Consider the following 23,296-nt stretch of genomic DNA (forward strand, 5'->3'; position numbering starts at 1 on the left):
AGTCCTGTATTTCAAGTAACAGTATTCTAGGATTTGAAAGCTAACTAAAGGAAGGTGTTCAGGGAAACTACTGCCTTCTGGATCCTGCTGTTCCTACCCAGCTCTTCCCTGAATATAGAGGATCATTTGTGGATGGTCAAATAACTCCCATCTCCTGCCACCATTGCAGCTTAAGAAGCAAGGAGGGGACAGTGGGAGAAGCAGAAGCAGGTGGGGGTGACAGATCAAATCTTTGGAAAGATCATGAGACAAAAGGGAATTCTGATTGGGTTCCTTTCTATGTTCGCTGCAGTGAGAACAGACTCAGAGTGTTTTACGTTTGTAGGGAATTCCTTTGGGACATCTGGGAGGGGTGCTTGAGAAAGAGACATTCTTTTTTCCCATCTCTTCAACACACATCAATTCAAAACATTGATGTGGCACCTTCTCTTCCTTTCCCTGAGAACTTGATGTCCAGAGAAGGGGGAGATTTTATGAGCCTAGAACAGTAGTACCCTAAAGAAGAGATGATCCCACATGCCTGGATTCAGTCCATCTGTGGAATTCCAGAAGGAAGAGTATCCTTTCCCCATGGAGAGCCGGGGACAGGGCAGGGGTTCTCACAGATACCAGTAGGACATTTCACACATCACCCAGAGGGAAGGACATGCTCAATTCAAGTATGACATAGAGGGAGTCACAGCAAGCCTATGCAGGCTCAGTTGTGATGGCCACCACTTCCTATGAGCCTCATGATATCACTCCACAGAAATTATCTTCTCTAGGATTTAAATAAAGCTGCCACATAGCCTGCACTTCCCTACACAGTGCCTTTGGTAACAGTTTCGGGAATTAACTTTCAGGACACTTACCTAAGGACAAATTGTCAGCAGGCAATTTTTAAAAAGGAAACACAGAAACTTCCTCTAGCTCCACTATGCCTGTGTTAGTACTAACATCTCATAGGAATGTGAAAACACATGAAAGAAAATCTTACTCTGCTCTAAAAAGCACTGGGTTATAGTAGCTACAACTTCCTTACCCAACTATGAGAACTTAAATCAAGTAGAATATTTGTATTAGGAAATTTCTTATTCCTAAATAATCCTTGATTATAATAATCCTGGAGTATTTCTGCTGATAGTTTCTGAGCAGCCAAGCCAGATGAAGATCAGGCCACCCTCCCAGACCTTGAGGCACCCAGGGATTGATTGCGGCAGTACTCCCACAGGCAGCGTAGTGAACATATGGGCAGCAGAAAAATGGCTGAATATTCACCATATACCTTGCTGATCCCACATGGTTTTCCTGGTGTAGTCAAAGTGATTATTGCTCTTCCTAGATTTTACTTTGTTCCTCTTTAGGGATCTTGGAGATATATTCCTACAATAGTATTATTCTTGACACTTCTGGCTCCCTGTCTCACAGATCTGACTCTGGAAAAGTTGCCTATTTATCTGATACATGTCCAGGCTCTCTGCTTCCCCGTAGTCTATCCATTTGGCTTAACATTCTGTCACCATCTATAAACCTCTGTGCTCACCAGCATCCCACTTCCTTCTGCTCTACTCTGTGATCTGCCTATCATGGCAGATTTTGCTGCCTCTCCTCCTTCAGCAGCTCTCACACCTCCCACTATACCCAGTCTATGACAGTTTCTCTCCTTGGGACAGTTCCCCAGTTTTGTCTTTGTGAGTTCTGTGAGGCATAATAAACAAATGCTTATTAAATTTGTGTTAATTGTTTGTTTTGCAGTACTATTCATTGAACCCACGGAATTCCACTTTGAAGCTACAACTATAGCTCCCTTTCTTTTTTTCCTGAATTTTGATGCAAGGTAGCACTAAGTTCTCCAGGATGGCTTTGAACTTGTTATCCATCTGCCTCAACTTCCTGTGTGTCTGGGATCACAGGCATGAGCAACTGTATCTGGCTTAATTCTTTATTACTTGTTAGATTTTCCTGAGAAAATGAAGAATCCTTAATCATAATTAATTCTTACATGAGGAGTTCCTGGAATTTCAGGCTACTAGAACTTTTTACAACCATTTCGTTTCCAATGTGACCCCTACCTGGCCCTGGGATCACACTGGGAATTCTGAGGCAGAACATAGGATCTGCCCCAAGAATTCACAGTTAAGGACAGAAATAGCATTTCAAGTGTCTTTAAACACTCCAGGTGTATTTGTCAAGGTCGGGATTTTATCCTACTGGAGTTGGGCTACCTTGGATAGGATCCTGCACTTGTCTATGTCTCTTTCTGCACATGAAGCAGTATTAGGAGAGGTGAGTTCTATGAAAGAACATCTAAAATGCAACTAGAACTCACTTGATTTATGGACTGTGCTGAAAAACATTTATTGACAGGACACCCTTGAAGGCTCAGATCACAATGAATCACCTTCCTCTGAGGCAGGATGAATTAGAGATTCATTCCAGTATAATTACAGCACTGTGTCTATTAGGCTACCTGCTGGTCAAGACCAGAATCACCACAGGGGCAGAATTTCAGACTAGTGTAAAGTTCAGTGACCCTCAACTCTGAACTCTGTATGGTGAGGACAGCATAAGAGCAAGGCCAAGACAGAGTCTGGGTGGGGGAAGGGTGGCAAGGCAACGTCCCCAGAGCCCACGGCAGCAGACGCCCAGGTTGGATTATCTGGGTACAGCTCCTGCTCATGGCATCACCAACACCCAGAGGTCTTTTGCCAGGTGCTTCTGCCCCAGGCAGGCACCCTGGCCATCACCAAATGTTTTCTCTTGGGGCTCAGCTGCCCCTGATGCCACTACCGCATGTGCCCAGAGGTCTTTTCTCCAGGCGCAGCTGGTGCAGTTGACACCATCGCAGTTGCTTTTGTGGGGCCTGGAGGTCAGCTGCCCTCCTCGCTGCCTTGGACACCCGTCTGCCATCTACACTGCTGCTTCAGCTGCTGTTACTACCGCTGACACCGCTGCCCTAAAGCTGCTGCCACTCACTTGAGGTCCCTTTGTGATATCCTCTCTGGGAGCTGCTGAAGCTGCAGACACAGTAGTGGCTGCTGCCACTGTTCCCACGGTACCCCCACCTACTGCCAACTCCACCGATGTCCGCACTGTGCTGCTGACCCCCTGCCTGCTGCCACTGACTCCTGCTACTACCACTTCCACCACTGCCCAGAGGTCGTGCCAGGGAGACTCCAGTGGCATTGAGATCTTGAGATTGCGAACTGGCCAAACCCAGGACATCTGAGGCCCAGATTGGTGAGATAGTGTCTGGGTCTGCCAGGGCCTGTCTGTGCTGGGAAGTCTTGTGGGAAGTTAGAGACAAGGCTGAGAAGCTTTTGGATGCTGGTAGACAGTTGTTCAATATTCCACTGCAATTTATTTAATTTTAATTTTTTTTTCTTCTATAACTTCTCTCTCCACCATATTTGGAGCAGGGTTTTTTTTTTTTTTTTTGGTTACTAGGATTGTTGAAAATGGTAATATATGCATGGTGTTTTGCAGTCCTGCTGTATATTCTGTATATTTTTTTTTTACTTTTTTCTTCTCTTTATATGTATTCTTAGTCTCACTCGTCTGTCTTCCTAGATTCACTTTCTACATTTTCCCCACATAACAACAATCTCTGTTGGTTCCTCTCCCACTCTTCCTGTAGATTTTTGCTTCTGGTTTATCTCTTTACCCCAAAGCCAAACCAAATTCCCACCTCCTTCAATCACACCCTACCCCTTCAGTTATTACTTAGTTAATCCCTATCAGGGGATTAAATCACTGATTGTGTTAAGACTCTTTCAACCCAATCATTTCTCCTCTGAATTTTCTTACATTGTTTCACACATGAACTTTTGGGGGATAACTAATATCCAAACCATAACTATTGACCATTTTTGTTTCTTCTTTTGAGAAGTGTTTGTTTAATTCATTTGCCCACTTATTGAGTTACTTGTTTTTTTGGTGTAAAGTTTTTGGAATTTTTATATATTCTAGATTTTATTCCTCTGTCAGAAGAGTAGCTAGCAAAGATTTTCTTCTATTTTGGGGGTTCCCTTCCACATTACAGATTGTTTCCTCTGGTATGCAGAAGCTTTTCAATTTGATGTTCTTCTATTTATTACTCTTGGCATTACTTTAGGGGGCCTATTGAGAAAGTCATTGCCTATACCAAAAAGCTGGAGTGCTAACCTATGGCTTTCTCTGGGATTTGCATATCTTCTGGTCTTATTCTGAGGTCTTTGATCTGTTTTGAATTAAGTTTTACTCAGGGTGGGAGATCAGGCTCTAGTTTCTTTCCTCTACTTCTTCCACCACGTGCTTCTACAATGATGCTTCTGTGAAGGAATCAGCATGTCATGTACCCCTGCAAAACTGTGAGCCAAAATATATCTGTTCTCCTGCAAATCGTTCTTTTAGGTATTTTGGTGACAGTGAAGAAGATCTGAAAAACACAAATGGATACTCACAGAGCACATTAGTTGTTCTGGTAGTTCTTTCCAGTATGAAAGGCTGAGTGGAGACCTAAGACTGAAAAGGGACAAGAAATGGGAACTTGAGAACCTGAGGAATAATACAGTCAATAATTTAGACTTAACAGACATATAGAGAATATTTCATCCATCAATTAAAAAATACACATTTTTCTTGGCAGCACAAGGATTGTTATCTAAACTAGATCATACTTATACCATAAAGCAACTCTTAGTAAATGCAAAAAATGGAGATAATAACCTGTATTCTATCAGGATGGAATGAAATTAGATATCCATGATAACATTAAAAATAGAAACAACTCTAACACATGGAGACTAGTACAATATTGAACAACAAATGGATAATAGAAGAAATCAAGGATAAAACAAAAAAATACTTAGAGATAAATGAGAATACTAATACAACCTACCAAAATCTCTGGGACAGTATAAAGGCTGTACTAAGAGGAAAGCACATTGCATTGAGTTCATTTATTAACAGAATAAAAAAAAAAAAAAAAAAAACAAATAAATGACCTAACATTACATGCGAACTTGATAATTGAGTATATTGAAGAAAAAATACAATACCCATTTCTACATAAAAAATGAGTTTATGAAGAGAGAGCCTACAGATTGAGAGGAAATCTTTACCACATATACCTCAGATTAAGCATTAATCCCTAGGATATATAAAGAACTCAAAACACTTAACACCCAAAAAACAAGTAATAAATAACAAACACAAAAAAGCAATCAATAAATGGGCTAAGGAATTGAAAAGACACTTAGCAGAAGAAGGTATACAGTTGATCAACAAATATATAAAAAATGTTCAACATTTCTAGCAATTAGAGAAATACAAATCAAAACTAGGATTTCGTCTCACTCCAATCAGAATGAAGTTATCAAGAATATAATCAACAATAAATGTTGGTGAGGATGTGGGGTAAAAGGAACATTCATGCATTGCCAGTGGGAATGCAAATTGGTACAACTATTATGCAAAGCATTTGGAAATTCCTCAGAAAACTTGGAATGGAACTACCATTTGACCCAGCTATTCCACTCTTCCATTTATATCCAAATTCTCTTCACACAAGTAAAAGTTATAAATAATTTATGAATGACAGTGCACATTAAAAAATGATGTGATAGAATACATGGTAGTGTCTCTATCTCTTGTATTTGCTAACATTAGCTTTATGGCATCATATATGGTCTATTTTAGAGAAGGATGCATGTGCTGCTGAGAAGAAAGTGTAAAAAAAAAAAAAAAAAGAAAAAAAGTGATGCATTAACAGGATACCAGCATGCTGTTTTTTTTGTTTTGTTTTTGTTTGTTTTTTTATTTTTGCTGAAGAAATTACTGTCTTCTAGTTTTATGATGCATTCATTAGGTATCATGTGTAATTCTAGAGTCTTACAATTTTTGTACTACTTGTAATTTGGTGAAAATGTATTGTCTACCAGGATTTTTTTCCCCCTTAGGTGAATAAATCACATCAAAGAAAATGGGACCACAGTTTTGAGTGACTGAGAGTCTGTGAAACTTAATGTTTTAAGAATGTTGCCTCTGCTATTGGTCATGTGAAGATGACAGATGATGAACTTGTGTATAACATCCACCTGGCTGTCAACTTCCTGGTGTCACTGCTCAAGAAGAATTTGCAGAATGTCCAGGCTTTATACATCAAAAGTTCCATGGGCAAGCCCCAGCGCCTGTATTGAGGCACATCCTAACAAATCCCAGTGCTACCATTAAAAAAAAAAAAGAAAAAAAGAATGTTGCCTATAATTTTGAAGATATCTATTAAAGAAGAAAAGAAAAATAGTTGCCTCAGACTGTTTTTATGAGTTGTAATCATTTTTAAGATATAAAGTAGCATAAAGTACTTATCACTATTTTATTCTGAAGTTGTTTAAAATTCACCTTGATTTTGACTGCTACTGATTCTTTAAGCAGGTTAATTTATGTTTTGAAGTAAAATATAATTTACACTTTTTCTTAAAGACCTCAATGTGGGTTTCTATATTAACTGTATTTTGTGAGTACTATTAATGGTTTGATTTATTTCGATATTAAACAAACTATGAATTTCAGAGATCCAGTGGGAGGGTTTCAGCAATTGGAAGGGAGCAGGGAAGTAATTTTTCTTTTTCATACAACCAGAGAAATGAAATGTTGTGTTCCATTCATCTAAGATTAATTTAAATGCATCCTGCTTTTATAACTAATTAGAACAACAACAAAAAAGAGATATTAGCAGGAAGCAGAGAAAGAACTCTGTTCAACATAGACAAAAGTCATGCCACTAGGGACCAACCTCCCACAGCCACATCTGTCTACAGTTACCACTCAGTTAATCCCTATCAGGAGATTAAACTCACTGATTGTTAAGGCTCTCATAACTCAATCATTTCACCTCTAAACTTTTATGCATTTTCTCACACATGAGCTTTTGGGGGACACCATTTATTTAAACCATAATCTGTCCCACGGATCAGCTGTGGGCCACATGGTCAAACTTAATGGGAGAAAATGGGGGAAAGTCTCTGGATTTAAATAAAAACAGAGGATGATGCACAGGTAGAAGATGGTGGAGACTGCAGAGAAAAATAATCTCAGTCTGTTTAATGCACAACACTCACGGCAACATGAGGAAGTCCTGAGAATAGAGACTGTGTCTTGTTCCTGCTGCAGGCCCAGGATGGAATGTGGACCAGTCTAGAGCTGGAATGAATAAATCTTTGTTAGGTGGGTGTTCTCCTGTTTGAATCTATAGTGCAGCAGCAAATACCACCCCGCAGTCACCTTGCACCCATCACTGCCACCAGTAGAAGCCAGTTCCTGAGTCCTGTGCCTCCCTTTGCCAAGTGTCTGTAGCATCATCATGACCATTCAGAACCCCAGAGACAGGTGTCTGGATGCCTCAGTCAATTCTGCTAATTCCTCCTCCAAATGAGTGTATTTATGCTTCCAAGATTCATCTGAGCCCCTTCCTGGTCTTGAGGCAGGCAGGGGAAAGATGAAGAAGAGAAATTCTTTTCCTGAGAACAGCACTCCATAGGTCAGGGTCTCAGATCTGTTCAGAAGCTTCTCAGTCCACACCTGGCTCAGGGATGCCCTCGATCCTCCAGCAGCCAGTGTGGAACAACCATCAGGGGTAGTAGAGACACAATTGGCAAAGGCCCCTGAGGATGTGTTAGGCAGGGTTTCTGAGTGATTCTAACATCAGGAGGGTTAGTGACTGAGATATGGAGGTAAAAGTGTCCTTTTCCTATAACAGCGTTGTCCTTGACATTACAATTCTGCTGGCTCCATATCTGTCAGATCTGACATGGAGATTTGCCTTTCTCTGGTATATATCCAAGATCTTTGTTTCTCCCAATCTACCCATTTGTCTTAAAACTCTGTAGCTCTTCATAAACAATCATATTCCCTGTGATCACCAGAGTACTACTTCCCTCCACTTTACTCTGAGTGCTGCCTGTCCAGTCAGACACTGCTGCTTATCATTCTGAGGAAGTTTCCACACCATCTGCTCCACCTGGTCTGTACCTGTTCCTGTCTTGGGAGCAGTTACCAATTTTTCTGAGAATTCAAAAATCTTGTATTAGCTTAATTAACCTTGTATTGGCTTAATGATGTTTGTTTGATAGTTTTTTTTTTTTTTTTCTAGTAGTGTTTACTGTATCAATGGGCCTCTAACAGAGATTAACATTAGCAGTCCTTTGTTTAATTTTTCCTTGTTAGTTTCTATGTGTATGTTTTTCTGTTTTGTTCTTGAGACAGGGCCTGGTGAAGTTGATTAGCCTGGCCTTGAATTTGTGATCCCCCTAGTTCAGCCTCCCTGGTAGCTGGGATTACAAATCTGTACCTTATGGATGACATAAACTGTTTCTCACTTGATACATTTTCCCCAAAAACTGAAGATTTACATGAGGAGTTTCTGGAGTTTTCAGTCCCTGAGACTGTTCTAGATGCACATTTCTATCACCACTTGATATCATCCTGACTCTTGGTATACACTGGGTTAATGAGAGAGAACTTAGGACCTGCTACAAGAGTTCACAGTCAAGTAAAAAACATAATATTTCATGCATCTTTAAACATTCCATGTACACATGGCAAGATAGAAGTTTTATTCTGGCTTTCAACTGAGGATCTGTATGATCTTGGATAGGCCCTTGTACCTAATTAAGTCTCTTGCTGTCACAGGGAGACCAGGGTCAGGAGAGTCACTGTACTGGGTTCTGTGAAAGAACCTCTAAGGTACAGATAGAATTCTTTAATATCTAGACTCTGCAAGAAATAATTATGAACAGGACACATCTACAATGCCAGACTAAAACTAATCTCTTTCTTCCTGAGCCAAGATTAATCACAGGAAGATGCTGGACTTCATTTCAGAATAATCACAGAATTAGTACCATGTCTTTAATGTCACCTGCTGAACAGAAGAAGGATAACCCCAGGGGCAAGATCAGGCTGCCTGTAAAATGCAGAGGTCCTAACCTCTTAGCTCTGCATAGCCAAGGCAGGAGAGGTGGAGATGTCAGTCAGACTGAGGCCAGCTGGTGAAGGAGCATCCCTTAGGTTGAGTGTGGGGTTAGAGAGCTACTCTACCCCTGTCTGTGTCCCCAGGGTTTAGCCCTGCTCTGGCCAAAGTAAAGCTCCTCCAGCAGCAGCCCAAAGTGCAGTCTGGTTTACATAAAGCACAAGGATCCCAGCAAGAGGATAAGAGATCCCTGGGAGGAAGCCAGTCCAAGGTAAGTCTCAGGAAACAGCCTTGGGGACAGTGTAACCATGGCCTGAATGCCCCACCTCCTTGGCCTACTCCTTCACTGCACCAGTGCTTCTCCAGGGTTCTCACCCACCCGCTCAGCCCAAGGCTCTTGAACCAAACTGGCCCTGAATATCAATCAGTTCAACAAGGTTCTGCCTGTGGTTGGCAAGATCCTCAAGAACCTACTGCAGGATGGGGGCTGTATGAGCCTGAGGTGCTGCAGCTGCCAGGAAAGAGGGATAGTTTTGTGCTGTGTCCAAAGCTTCAATCCTCCAGCTAAGCCCCCTGGTGCTGACATGGATGGGTGTAGTGTTATGTGGACAGAGAGAATCCATGAAGTTCATTCAATTCTAATAAAGGGATTTCCTGATACTGTCCCTTCATGTTCATGAATACAACTACTTTTTTCTTCTTTCAGACTTTGTGGCAACCTATGAATTGACTCAAGCATCCTCAATGTCACTTGTAACCATGACAGATAGCTAGGATCATCTGTGGGGGCAACAGCATTGGCAGCTATCTTTTGCACTGCTTCCAGCCAAAGTCAGACAAGGCCTCTCTAATGGTCATTTATAATGATAGCTGCAGGCTCTGAGGGATCCTTGACTGATTCTCTGGCTCCCTCAGGAAACATAACCACATTGACCATCAGTGGGGCCCAGGTTGGGGACAAGGTTGATTATTACTGTCAGGAGTGGGATGACACACTTCCTTAAAATGACACAGCAGACAGGGAAGTGAGAGAAAAACCTGCCACCAACCTGGATTCCATGGCCTCTCCCTGCCCTGGTCACAGTGAGAGGAAAGAGCCTATCATGCAGATGGATGTTTCCAGTTCTGCCCCTATCCTCACACTCCCGAGAGATGGGGCCATTTTCCTGAACCTCTCTAGGCTCAGCTGATTCTATTTTGACCCAAGAAGGACAGTAAATGATGTGAACTGCCAGCTTCTTACAACTGTCATAGCACCCCTGTCAATCAAGTTCCTAAAAACTAAGAAAGAAAAACCCTCAGACAGGGTTATCCTGGTGTCTTAGATGAGGGATGTCATTGGAAGATATCAGTAATGTCTAGGTTCTGCACTTGAGTGGATTCATTTATGTTTCGGTAGAAACTAACTAAAACTCAGTTACATCTGGGTCACAATAGTAAAGGGTCAAGGACATTGTGAGGTGATTATTGAGTCTTAATTAGTAAACCTTTGATAAATGAGCAGTGTGCCCAGGTGAAAAGTGTGAACTCAGAGTAGACAACTGTTTGTGTACAATTGCTTTACAGGAATGTCCTGAAGCAAAGACTTATTTTTTGCTCCCTCATCCTTGTAGGCACAAGGGTTCTTGGTCCAATAATTAAGCTGATAGATATGGTGCATATCCACAACACAAAATCACTGCAGAATGACAAAGAGGGAGGAATATGTGAGGTTTTGTTGAGGGGCACAATTTAAAAACAAACCTATCACCACTGAGAAATCCAAATTTGAAAGTCTTTTTTAGCCAGCCACCTGAGTGTCTCATACAATGCCCAAAATTGCCACCCCAAGCATGGGAGCGTAGGGGTTTATAAAGGCAAAACCACAAGAACAATCGAGGCACATGTAGGTCAGAAAAGACCTTGTGAGACAGATATTTTGATTACATGAGAGAATAGTTCAATTAGATATTTCTGAGTCATTTTTGTTATACATCAGGGCCATAGTCAGGGAAGTGGGAAGTCATACTGTATTGTCAACATAGATACAGCTTCAGGAGACTGAAGGAAAAACATTACAAGCAAGCATACCATGGAGTCAGATCATAACAAAATGGCATTACTTTGGTTCTTTTCCATTTCAGTAACCAGAGGGAAACACACACACAAAATGCAAACCTCTATAACTGTAATGCTGAGACCTCCTGAGTCAGTGACCCAACTTACAGTATTCATCCAGCCTTGGATATAAGTGACCTTGTGAAGGTTATCCCAAGTGGATGCTTGTGTGGGATCAGGATTGAGTGAACCACCCTCCAGAGTTTGGTCTGGTTAGAGCAAATAACAGGAGGATTGGAGTCTGGTCATTGCTGCATCAGTTCCTTCCCAGCAAAATCCCCAGGCTCCTTCCTTCTGCTGCAGGGCCCCTTCTCTACCACTACCCTCACTATCTCCCTCACCTTCATGGTCTCCCCTCCCACGGCCCCCTTCACTGAGGCCTCACCTCTGCACAGGCAGGCTCCTCCCAGTGCCCCATGCCAGGCCTAGAGACATGGCAAGAAGCTTTTCTTCCTTCCCAGCTGCAGGCCAACCATGGGGGCACCAAGAAAACAGCCCCAGAGATCGTCAGTCTCTTCCATAGTCACATAGGTGTCAGCAGCATGGCCTGAGCCTCTTGGAAATCATCTAATATGCCCCAGATCTGCCTTGCAAGACCTTATAGCAGGCCCCAGAACAAATCAATTTCAGAGGAGAACCTCTGAGTTCATTTTGGATGTCTCCTTCTTTACACATCTCACTGCACCTGCCAGAATCTTCTATGTGGATAAAAATCCTTTGTTACTCAATTGATACCTCCTGATTTATCCTCATTACTCATAGTAACTCAACAACTGACTGAAAACTAAAGATTCAGAAAATAATTTAGACAAGGAGAAATAAATATTCATTTATTTATTCATTGTAATGCTTATGCAGAGTAAATTTCACAAGAACTAAACACCAAATTCATAATATGGCAATATTTGAAGTTAAAAAATCTGGCTTACAGTTAAGTTGCTCATTATTCTTCATGCACTAAGTGGTTCCTCACACTACTGCCATGTCCACAGTGTGGCTATGCCCTCTGCAGTTTGAGTGTGGATCTGTTGTAGGTGTTGGATGGCTACATTAGAACCATGTACAGGATCACCTACCTCAGTACAGGCCACTGACCCCAGAGTCCATCCTTTCTGGGTGTATTCCAGGAGACAAGGAGCCCTGTCCAGCTGTGGGCTCGGGATTCAGAGCTCCAGGTGTTTCCACAATTACCTAAATGCCTCTCCTTCTCCTGTTTTCACAGGTAACCACCAAGGCTCTGTACCTGGGATTAGCCCCACCCCCTTACCCCAAGACTGACCCTGAACCTGATCTCAACTCTGGGCTTTTTTGTAGGAGGTAAATTACTAAGAATGGGCCCTATAGTCTCCTCAACTTTCAGCCAACGAGATCTCATGAGACTCTGCTGCTCTAGTTAAAAGTGAAATTAAGACACCCATCACCCATCTGCTCAGTAAAGAGGATCAAGTCACAGTTAAGGGAGAACCAGCAAAGGCCAGGCCAGCTATGAGGAGCACAGCAGACTCCCAACTCCTCACAGGTAATAATTTTGTCTGTGTAATAATTTTGTATTGTTTGTGAGGATGTAGGAACTTCCTTGGAGATTGTGTTCTAACACACCCAACACAAGCATCAATTTTCTAAAATTAAAACCCCACAATAATGCATGATTTGCATGAATTAATTTCTTCAACCTTCAACACACCCAGATCCAAAGTTCGCTTTCCTATGACCACTCTGTAGACAGAGATGATGCTGAGCTGAATGATCCAGGTTCTTGACTCTGTAAGTGGGAAGAAGTTAAAGGGTTCAGAAATGGGCCCTTATTTTGATGCTTTGGGATAGAGAACTGTATTTATCACTCAGTCATATGTCCCCACTCCTGGTTTTTCCAACATATTTTTTGACTCATATCTCCTACAGAGATGTGAAATATTTTACATACTAGTCAGGTGGCCTTAGTGGTCATCTCTGGAGGCAGACATCTTCCTAGGGGTACAAAATGTAAGACATACATAGGCCACATTCTTCCAGTCTAGCTGGAAAAGCAAAGGCTCTGATTCTCATTTTTTTCATGTTCCTTTCTTTACCATATATTTTCACTACTATCCATGTCAAGAAATGCCCTAAATAATTCATAAGCAATAGCATGTGTATACTAATACTCATTCTACATCCTCCTATTTCCCCCAAAGGGCATTGAGGAGTCACATCCTACAGAAACCACGGGCCAGGAGAACTCATCAAATGCCATGGTAAGGTTGCTTATCTATTTCCAAACTACAAGTATTGCTCTTTAATTTCTTTTCCTATTGTATTATGATGTAATTGCCTGGATGTATGTATTAGAGAGGATCTACACCATTTTCTCAATGGGGGAGGTTTCATGGGGGTGTCTGTTGCCATCTGAGACCATATTGAAGCCAACACTAGCAACTACCAGCATCAGCTACACACTGTATGTTAGCAAGCTTTATGCTGAGCAGCAGGTTTCCCTCTTGGCAAAATAATTCCATAATTATCAACTAAAATCAACCTGAGATGCAAATCACCCTTGAGAAGCTTGAGGTATTTGTTGCATTAGCTTTGCTTTGTCCTTGCCTTGAGTTCCCTTGACTTGATCACTTTCTCATCTGATTTTTTAATGTCACCCAGTAAACAAAAGACTTGTGCACACAGGGCAGAGCGTGGCTTGATCTTTGTAGTGACTCCTTTTCTGTAATTACAGGAGTATTCGAGAGGAGCTATAACTGAAAAGAATGTTGGCCTCACTCTCTTGCTGATAGATAATGTAGGTGATGCTAAAGGCCAAAGGGTCTTACTTCCTTTTCTATGCAGAATCACAGTGATTCCACTTCCAGCTGGAGGACAAGAAGTTAGGGTGTGGTGGTAGAAATTGATTTAAAAAAAAAAAAAAAAAAAACTCACCAACACCCACACAAATCTATGGCCATTCTCTGTAGTCCCTAAAACCAACTGTGTGATTTGAGGGTGTGAATTAGGTCAATGAAAGATATGTGTGTCTATGTGTGCATCCACATATTGTGATTCTGAGTATGCCTGTGTGTTAGTTTCTGTACATTTGTTTGTTTCTCTAGATATATACACACTAAGATGCCAGTGTCAACATTGTTAATCAAAAATACCATCTTCATTAACCCAATTATGTGTATGTGTAAATTAATCAAAGTAAACTTTATATGTGTACAGTTCATTTCATGCCAAGAATACCTCAGTTAGCATGGAAAATATATCTCTTCAAAACCCTGAAAATTTTTACAGAAATCAGTAAGGACAAAGCTCTGTGTCACTCCTGTCAATGTACCTATAGCAGCTTTATTTAACCACAAACTCACCTGTCAGTGGCATCTGAATTAGTCATGGCATGTGATTACATTTCATTCATGACACTTTTTCTAATTCACATACATTTTCTGTGAGAGGTATCAGAATTCATCTTCCAAACCCATTCTAAACACAAAGTTCTGGTCAGGGCCCTCATTAGCACTGAGTCTCTGGTCCACCAACAAGTGGCACTAACTCATGGTGGGAGAATGAGGCAGAAGAGTTGCCCAGACCTGAGTGTTCCAAAACTGCGTATGGACTCTGTTTGCATGTTACAACTAATTCTGAAAACTACCTTACAACGGATCCTTTTGTAGATACTGCTTTGTGAAAAACATGTTTAAATTGGAGGGACTTTCATGGGACCTGGTCAACACAGCTGCGGAGCAGGGGTAAGTGCTCCAATGAAGGACAAGCTCAGTACGGTAGTGGTGTCTGATCCTACAGTTTAGGTCCTTGCTTCTCCCCTGTATGGCCTGGATGATATCACATTGGCAGTGTCTCTGACAGGTTTTCACATTGTCAGTCTCCAATGTTATCTATGTTCCTCTACTCATACATACACGGTTACTGACACTGGTCACTGTGAGTTTGCAACCACTGTCCTCTTCATTCCTCCTCATCCCTGAGCTCATCCCTTGGCAGAGTGTCTTCTCTTGGTCCCCATCAGCATTTGATGAATACCACTCTGTGCTATGATCTCACTTTTCTAGTCTGTTGGGCTCTATCAGTCAGAATCAGTAAGGAAGTTAAGAAGATAGCATTGTGTGCAAGTTCTGCCACCACATTTCTCATAAGTTCTATGCAGGATGTGCTAGACCCTTCTGGGGACCAACTGGATCTGAATGTTGACATCACTGATGTAGTGTCCTCAGGCCCTCAGAGAGTCCCTCACAGCCTCCATGGTCGACTTACAGATGAGTGGTGAGATCAAACTAGCACACTCCACTGCAAAGAAACCCAGGGAAAGAAAGTTCATGTCTTCCTTATCTTTGAGCTCCAGGTCTTTGCCATCCAAAAATGATAATCACTACATGGATGTGCTGTCTATATTTAATTTTATTTAAATTTTAAAAGGAAACATTCAGAGACTCATCCCAGTTCTACCTTGCATGTACCAAGTAGACCTATATGCATAATACAGAGAACATCCCATTCCCTTGTGGGCAGCTGCTCTGATTCTGGCAAAATGTCTGTTCCATGAATTTATGTTCCTCAAACTGTTTACATCACACTTTGGATGTCAGCTTGATATGCTTCAAGGAGAGTGTTAACATGCCAGTGGCAGTAAGAAGTTGAAATTTGACTCCTTCAGCTCCACTCTCTCACTTGAAGGTTTGCAATTTTTTCAGCATCTTGTTGGAAGCCTCTGACCCCACAGAACTCAGGCAGGGTCTGAGAAGCAGGAATGGAGACCAGGGTGATCCTGATTACTAATTAATTAGTATTACTATGTTTTTATTGTTATTAAGAAAACCTTTCAGCCAGCAAGGATCAGATGTCTCATTTGGTCTTTTTATATAAACAGGCTCTAACAAGTGTGTGAGAAAACTATATTCTTGCTTCTGGGGTTGATGCCCTCAAATGACCTTGTCACCCTCACCCAGACCTCTCCTCTTACAGGTTTCACAACTCACATTATAGCCACATTGAGGACCAGCCTCATTCACTCCATCCTATGCCATCCTGTGGAGAACAAATAGCATCCAACCCTAGCACCCTTTATGAAGTTAATTGGTGTAGAAGGAAGCATGAGACACTCTTAATTGTTTTTTTTTTTTTTTTTTTTTTTTTTTTTTTTGCTCATGTTGTGTCTCTAAAGGTGGACTGTACAGCCAACCATGTGACTCAAGCAGTGAAGATGAAGAGCCTGCAGATAGGCAACCGTCCTTTTGGTGTGACCCCAAAGGAAATGTTTCCTGATAGGAGTGGGTCCACCTACTTATGTGGAAAATAAGGAATGGGTATGAAATAGAAATCAACTGAAAAAATGTCTTGCTTTCATAATTTAATGACATGGGAACAAGAATTAGTAGACACACTGACTTGGAGCATCCTGTTTATAAGAAGATAACTTTTTGCTTTGCCAGTTATATACAATCTTCCTGTAAGACCCACTCTGTCCTGATATTGCCTCTAATAGGCATCAAATAGCTTGGCTCTCATTGTTGGACATTTCTTAGGAATTACTAATGAGAAAATTTACATCTGCGCTTTGGGTTTGACCCACAATGGAAGGAATGTAGGGGAATACACTTTCCTAGAGGCACTTTGTGAACCTGTAGTCAAAGTTCTCACCTGTGCTAAGCAGTGTGAAAGGAATCAAATTCCCCTCTGCATGTTCTGGCTTATAGGAGTACTTTCTCTTCTGTTTATTGTCTACTCTGGCTTAAAGACACTCCCAAATATGGGGGACTTAAAGAAAACTACCTCAGACAGGCCTCTGGGTTCTCCTGTAAAAGAGTGGGGAGAAGTTCATCCTTGAACTCGTTTATCACCTACAGTTCTCATTTAATTCCCAAACCCTGGGATTAGGAGGAAAATCTGGATTTTGCTTGCATTCACGAGGACTATGTCCAGAAAGTCAGGGTGAGAGTTGGCTGCCTATTGGAGGAACAGGATGACATAGACATCCCTACTTGAGGACAGTGGGAGAATTTGAACTGAAAAGAGTGCTTGGATCCTAGACCTATTCCTCTTGCAGAGGAAAAGTGATGGAGGCCAGGAGCAGGAGGGCAGACAAGAGAAGAATGGAGAGCTTTGGCTTTGTGCCACAGAACAGCAGGAGCAGCAGCAACTCAAGTTCTCACCTTCCTTTTATCTCTGCCTTTCTCTTTTTCAAGACCACATCATCGTCAGCACTGCTCTTGTCCATGATGAAGACAATTTATTGGACCCCAAGGATGAGGATGAGGACAATGGAACCAGAAATGTGCAAGTAATTTATTTCCTATTCGTCTCTTTTTTATTCTTTCTTATTTATAAATGCTTTGTAGCTCTTCCATGTTCCCTCTTCCCCACTTTGTATGACTTTTCTAAGCGACATTACTCATACACATCTTTGAATTCTTGGACCTTCAATGTCTGTTAAATCTCTCTGAACCAACTTTCTCAGTCTTGCCCTGGATTCTGACCTCAGGCTGCACCACTAAATCATGCTGAGCAAACCTGCATGGTCATGCATTGAGTTTGAGTGGGGAGACAGAAAAACAAGTTCTTCCCTGGGGCATGGGAACCAAGCAAGTCTGGCTGTGCTCTAGCCAGACTGCACACCTGGGTTGTCGTGCCCTTTTTGGCTCAGTACCCTTCCTTTCATATGTCAAGATTACAAAAAATCCTAAGGTGAGGAATAAAAAGCAATTTCCCACCACATGAAACTAGAACCGAGACATCACCAAAGATAGCCATAACCCCGCTTTTCCCAGGAAAACCATTTCTGGGTAAAGCCTGGGAGGTGAGGCATCCAGATGGCAAAGCTTTGTCCAGCTGCAGGGCAGCAGGTGGGAATGTTGAAGTCTCTTGTGTCTTATTTGGATAAAAAGTCTCTAATTTTGCAGAGCTAGATAAAATCACAGGACCAATCATCTGTGTGTATTATCAGGTGAGTAATGTACCCAGCATCTGCAGGAAAGATGCTCCTTCTGGAAAATCAATTGAAGAGAAGTAGTATCAGAAATGACTCATCATGGGGCTGTGGATATAGCTCAGTTGGTAGAGTGCTTGGCTCGCATGCACAAGGCCCTGGGTTCAATCCTCAGTACCAAAGAAAATAAAAAATGACGCATCATGCCAACTACCAGAGATAACCCCGGAAACATTCTGACATACACACACTCAAACTTTTAATACATGATGTATATTTATACACACAGTTTTAGAAGTCAATCAATACAGTTCTTCAAAATTATTAATGGAGCACAGATAGGTGTCTGTCACCATTTGCTCAACTACCATTCCGGTGTTGGACATTGTGAATGGAGCTTCACTAAAAGTCCTCCAGACAAATCCTGGACAACATGCTAATGACTTAGGATGGATTTCAGAAAGCAAACTCATTAAAGGGAAGAAGAAACGCAGGCTGGGCTTGAACTTGAGATCCCCCTGCCTCCCCTTCCCGAGCCACCAGGATTACAGGTGTGCACCACCACACCCAGCAACAGACACATTTTGAAGGCTCCTTCATACATGCCATCAAGAGGAACTTGAGAATATAATTGCTGCTTTCCTGCAGTATTAGAAAACACCCCCTTCCCTACACCCTCACTGGAATTTGTTGTTGTTCTCTTTACTCATTTGAATAGCTTGAGGCTTTTTGTTTAGTTTTTAAGCAGAAAATTCTATATGCCTGCAGTGCATTGGTATTCCATGTCTTGGTGACAACAATTTAAGAACTTGCCCTTTTCCCACTAGGGGATTTCATGTTCTTCTTTTATATGACTTTATTATTAATCCTTTGTAATATTTAATTCTGCTACTCTTCTGTTTTTGTTTTTGCCTGTTGAATTTTTCTTAGGTATTTTTTGTCACAAAGAAATGTTTTATTTCTATGTTTTCACATTTTAAAAAATGTTTTCCTTAAATATTCTGCCTTAGCTGTCATCCGTGGAAAGATTTCCCTGACCTCCTTATGATACCAAAATCATTGTGAGTAATAAAAAGTTTCTTTATATTGTAAGGCCTCTAAATAAAATGGAGATACAAAATCTTTTTAAGCCAGAAAATTATTCTAATGACAATATAAAAGAGGAATAAAGAGACTTGTGATGTAATAATATGTCTTTCTGAATATCAAAACCTGAGCTCAGCTACAGTAAGATTGTCATGAAATAGAGGTCTGAGGCTTAGGTCAGAGGTAAAGCACTTGCCTAGCGTGAATAAGGAGCTGAATTGCTGAGTTGGATTCCCAGCAAAAAAAAAAAAAAAAAGAAAGAAAAGAAAGAAAGAAAGAAAGAAAGAAAATTAAAATCCATTCTGTATAAACAAATACAGAAATTTAAGTATCTAAGATACCAATGGACACTAGTATTAAAAACTTGAGGTATTTATGAACACTGGATGGAAAGCTAATGTTAAATAATAGTAGACCATGCTAATGTAAATGTGATAACACAAAGGAGAAATACTTTGAATTGAAGGAAGAAAAAAATGATGAGGCAAATTATAAATGGTCAAAGTGCAGGATATTGGGAAGTTTGATATTTATGCACATGATTTGGGCCATATTTTTGGAATTATGTCAAAAAATTTCCCTAGGTTAGGTCACAGTGTTGAGAAAAAAATGACCTATCACAAACCCCAAATCTTACCAAGTGCAAAGGCCTGAGAAAGATCGTGGAGCCCCATATTCTTTAGCGGGTGATGCAGAACAGACTTGGAAGAAGAACCAGAGTCCAAGAGGACAAGAGGAGCTCCATCACGGGCCCCTGGCCAGTCACATGGGCATGGAATGGTGGATTGGAACTAGTAATCAAAATGCATATTACTTCTGTTTTTAACTTTCATGATAAACTTTCTCATCACGTTATTATAAAACTATTTTAGTAATTCATGACCTGTATATTAGAAATAGTATAAAAGACTTTAAGACAACTTTTATCAAGAAAATTTTGTGAGATCCCTGCATTTCAAGTGTTTTCACTGTATGATAATATTTGAGCCCAAGTCTCAAATCTGTGGTTATGTATATATTCCTGGTTGAACTGATTTTGTAACAACTGGACTTCTACTTTGAAATTATTTCCACCATAAAAAAACTCAACAAACAATAGCATTGAAATCATATAGTTTCTGTTCTCTAGCAGTAATCAAACTAGAAATCAATAGTTCTCTGGAAAAGTAGAAATCAGTAACAGAAAGACAACAGAAAAGATTTGAACATGTAGAAATTAAACAATACGCTTCCAACATAATCCCTGATCAAAGAAGAAACCTCCAAGTTAATTTTTTAAAATACATATATTGAATGGTAAAACAAATAACATACCCAAAATATGTGGGATGCTGCTGCAACAATAACCTGGGGTAAATTCATAGCATTAAAATGCTAAAAATCAATAACCTAAATTTCTACCTTAAGAAGTTAGAAAAATAAGAACAAATTAAAGTCAACACAAGTAAAATGTTACCTTTAGTCAAACTATTCAAACTGTTAAGGAAATATCTCTGCATTATTTCCAACAGTTACATATGAATCAATAATTATTTCAATAAAAATTCAGTTAAAAACAGTTAATTGCAGTTCTAAATATCAAAGTAGAAAAATGAAATTTTAAATATAATACGGAAGTGTGTTCAGTCTCCTTAACAATTAAGGAAATGCAAATTAAAACCAAAAGGAGATACTATTTTACACTTATAAAAATAAGCAAAAATTCAATGCTAAGTGCTGGCAGGAGGGTGGGTGATAAAAACTCGCATACATAACAGTTTGCTAATCTTTATGTTACACAGACCACACAGTTCTTATATATGTATTGCATATTTGATTTTAAAATTACATATAAAATGATTTAATTCTTGACAAATGCTTCCAGTATTTGATGTTAAGAACAATGCCAGGACTATAAGATTTAATTATTTGATATTCAATATCTACTGGTAATACCCTAAGGTTATTAGAACTAGGAATTATAATATTAAATTTGATTTGTGCAAGTAGAAATAGCAATAAAAACTATTAGATAATGCTTGTACTAAAGAAGAAATCGAGAGGGAAATCACAAACTGGTATTCTGAGAATAGATGGCATCACATACATTTATTAGTCAGCAAGAGCAAATGAAAGTCAAGTTAATTAAGCTTTCAACTCAAGAAGTTGTGACAGAACAAATGAACCCAAGAAAGGAAGAAATTAATAAAGACAAGCCAAAAAATTAGGAAACTTCTCCACCACCTCCCACCCCCACATAATGGGGAAGTACATATTTCAATGGTACATGTATAAATATATATGTATGTACATATATGTATATACATATATATGTATACTCAAACATTTAAAACATAATGCATATGTCTAAAGCCTTTTATTTATAAAAATATCACATACACTTTAGATGTCCATAATTACAGTACTTCAAAATTGTCAAGAATGATCTAGATAGTACCCACCATCATTTACTCAAATGACCTTCTATTAGATATTATTGACTGTTTTTCTACAGGGCCTCTAGCTAAATCCTTGCCAGAATCATTAATTGCTTTAATAGATTTTTAAAAGTAGACTCTTTAAGTCAAAGAATAAACATTTGGGTGAGCTTTGACTGACATCTCCTGGAAATCCAACTATTACCCAGCTATTTCACAGTCTCTGCATCAGCTGGGGCCTGATGTTTGTGGTTGATAATTCATCACATGCTGCAGCTCTCACTGTTACATAGCAGTATTTGCATCAACCTGGGACCAGCCAAAAGATGTGCTTTTCCCATCAAAGACTAGGGGTGACATTTCTACACATTACCAACATAAAATTATTTACATGGCAACTCTACACAGAATAAAGATCCGTCCGTTTTATTTGAAGCAAAATCCAGGCACATTTTATACAGAGCAGCTGAAGCCAGAATTGAGGACAGGCAATTAGTGTAGAATAGGAAATCTGGTGAAATCCAGGAATGGAGGCCATCAGAGTCTGGGAAGTTGGAGACCACCCTGGGAGATTGGAATGTCAGTGTCTCCAGAGCCCTTTTGGTCACCAAGGTTACCTGACCAACTGCCCCTCCCCAAAAGCTGCAAGCAGGGAATTGCTAACTGATGCCCCCTGGGCCCCTACCTGCCTGAATCCTCCCTGTTCCCTGTGGCCCTTCCCCCTACCATCTGCTGCTCATCTTTTTTGCTGTGTTACCAGCAACTCCTGGGCCTAGTCAAAGAGACCCTAATGTAAAAGATGTAGGGTGTGCTCACTTCCTAGGACTCTAGAACATCAACCATAGCCCCCTTTGCCCTTCCAGAGAAGTCTATATTATTACCTTTAAATAAAACCTGCATATTATGCTTGTCTTGGCGTGCTTCTCTGATGTTCAAACTTCAACACCTGAGGAGGCAGAACTCTCCACCAGTAAACAGGGGTATCACAGCCATAAAATCATTCCAATGGGAACGATTTCCTAGGCACAGTTACTGTAAATGGCCTTTCAAGGTTTGGAAAGTCTAGCTTGGTTAGCCGAGAGCAGTGTGCAAGACCCTGCACCCAGAACTGCATATTATGCCCTCAACTCTGCTGCCCGTGAGAACCCTGTGAGACCCGGAAGTGCTGTACCACTTCAGCTTTTGCACCTGGGGAAGAAGCTGATTTGTGATACTTCACCATTTTGTGGGAGTGGGAGGTTGTGGGGAAGGAGTTTGCTTAGGGGACCTGGGTCCTGAAGGCACATGTTTAGGGTGCATGTAGGGGTAGGGGGTTGTAGGCATGACATCAAATGAGAAGCATCACTCTGGTTTCCTCTTTCCTTTGCTGGGCCACCACTCAAGGGATAGGAGAAGCCAATCAGAGGGAACTGAGATATTAGCAGGCCCGAATGACAAGGGCCAACGCACAGGATTTGGCTGGCTCATGCAAACACTTTAGACTTCCATTAAAGCCTTGAACTTGAGACTGACAAGTCTTTCCCCTCAAGCTGCCTAGGAGCCCCTGGACAGAGAGGCAGATCCTTGGATTGTTGTCGAAACCAATAAGGAAAGCCTTGGCATCTGAGGGTGGTTTTCCAGGGAGGAGGAACAAGTCTTAGGAAAGGCCGGTTTTGAATAGTGGCACTAACACACTAACCACAGTGCACAGCAGAGAAAGTTCTCCAAAACATAAACGAGAAGAAAAAGAAACCTTAGGGCATAATGCAATGCAAGCTGAGTTAGTGGACAGGAGGCTTAAAAGGGAGTGTCCTGTAGCCCCGCTCTCAAGGGTGCAAGGGAAAGGAACAGAGCCAGAGTAACAGAGTGTACAGGCCCCAA

The 23,296-nt window shown here is 40.8% G+C and overlaps 1 protein-coding gene across 2 annotated transcripts in view; it reads left to right on the forward strand.

The window, feature by feature from the left end:
- Positions 1 to 23,296, forward strand: part of LOC306667255 (immunoglobulin lambda-1 light chain-like) — a 759,848-nt gene that overhangs the window by 74,981 nt on the left and 661,571 nt on the right. The gene's annotated exons all lie outside the window — the stretch shown is intronic.

The sequence above is a fragment of the Sciurus vulgaris genome (genome assembly GCF_902686455.1).
Source record: "Sciurus vulgaris genome assembly, chromosome: 8".
In the NCBI taxonomy this organism is placed as follows: Eukaryota; Metazoa; Chordata; class Mammalia; order Rodentia; family Sciuridae; genus Sciurus; species Sciurus vulgaris.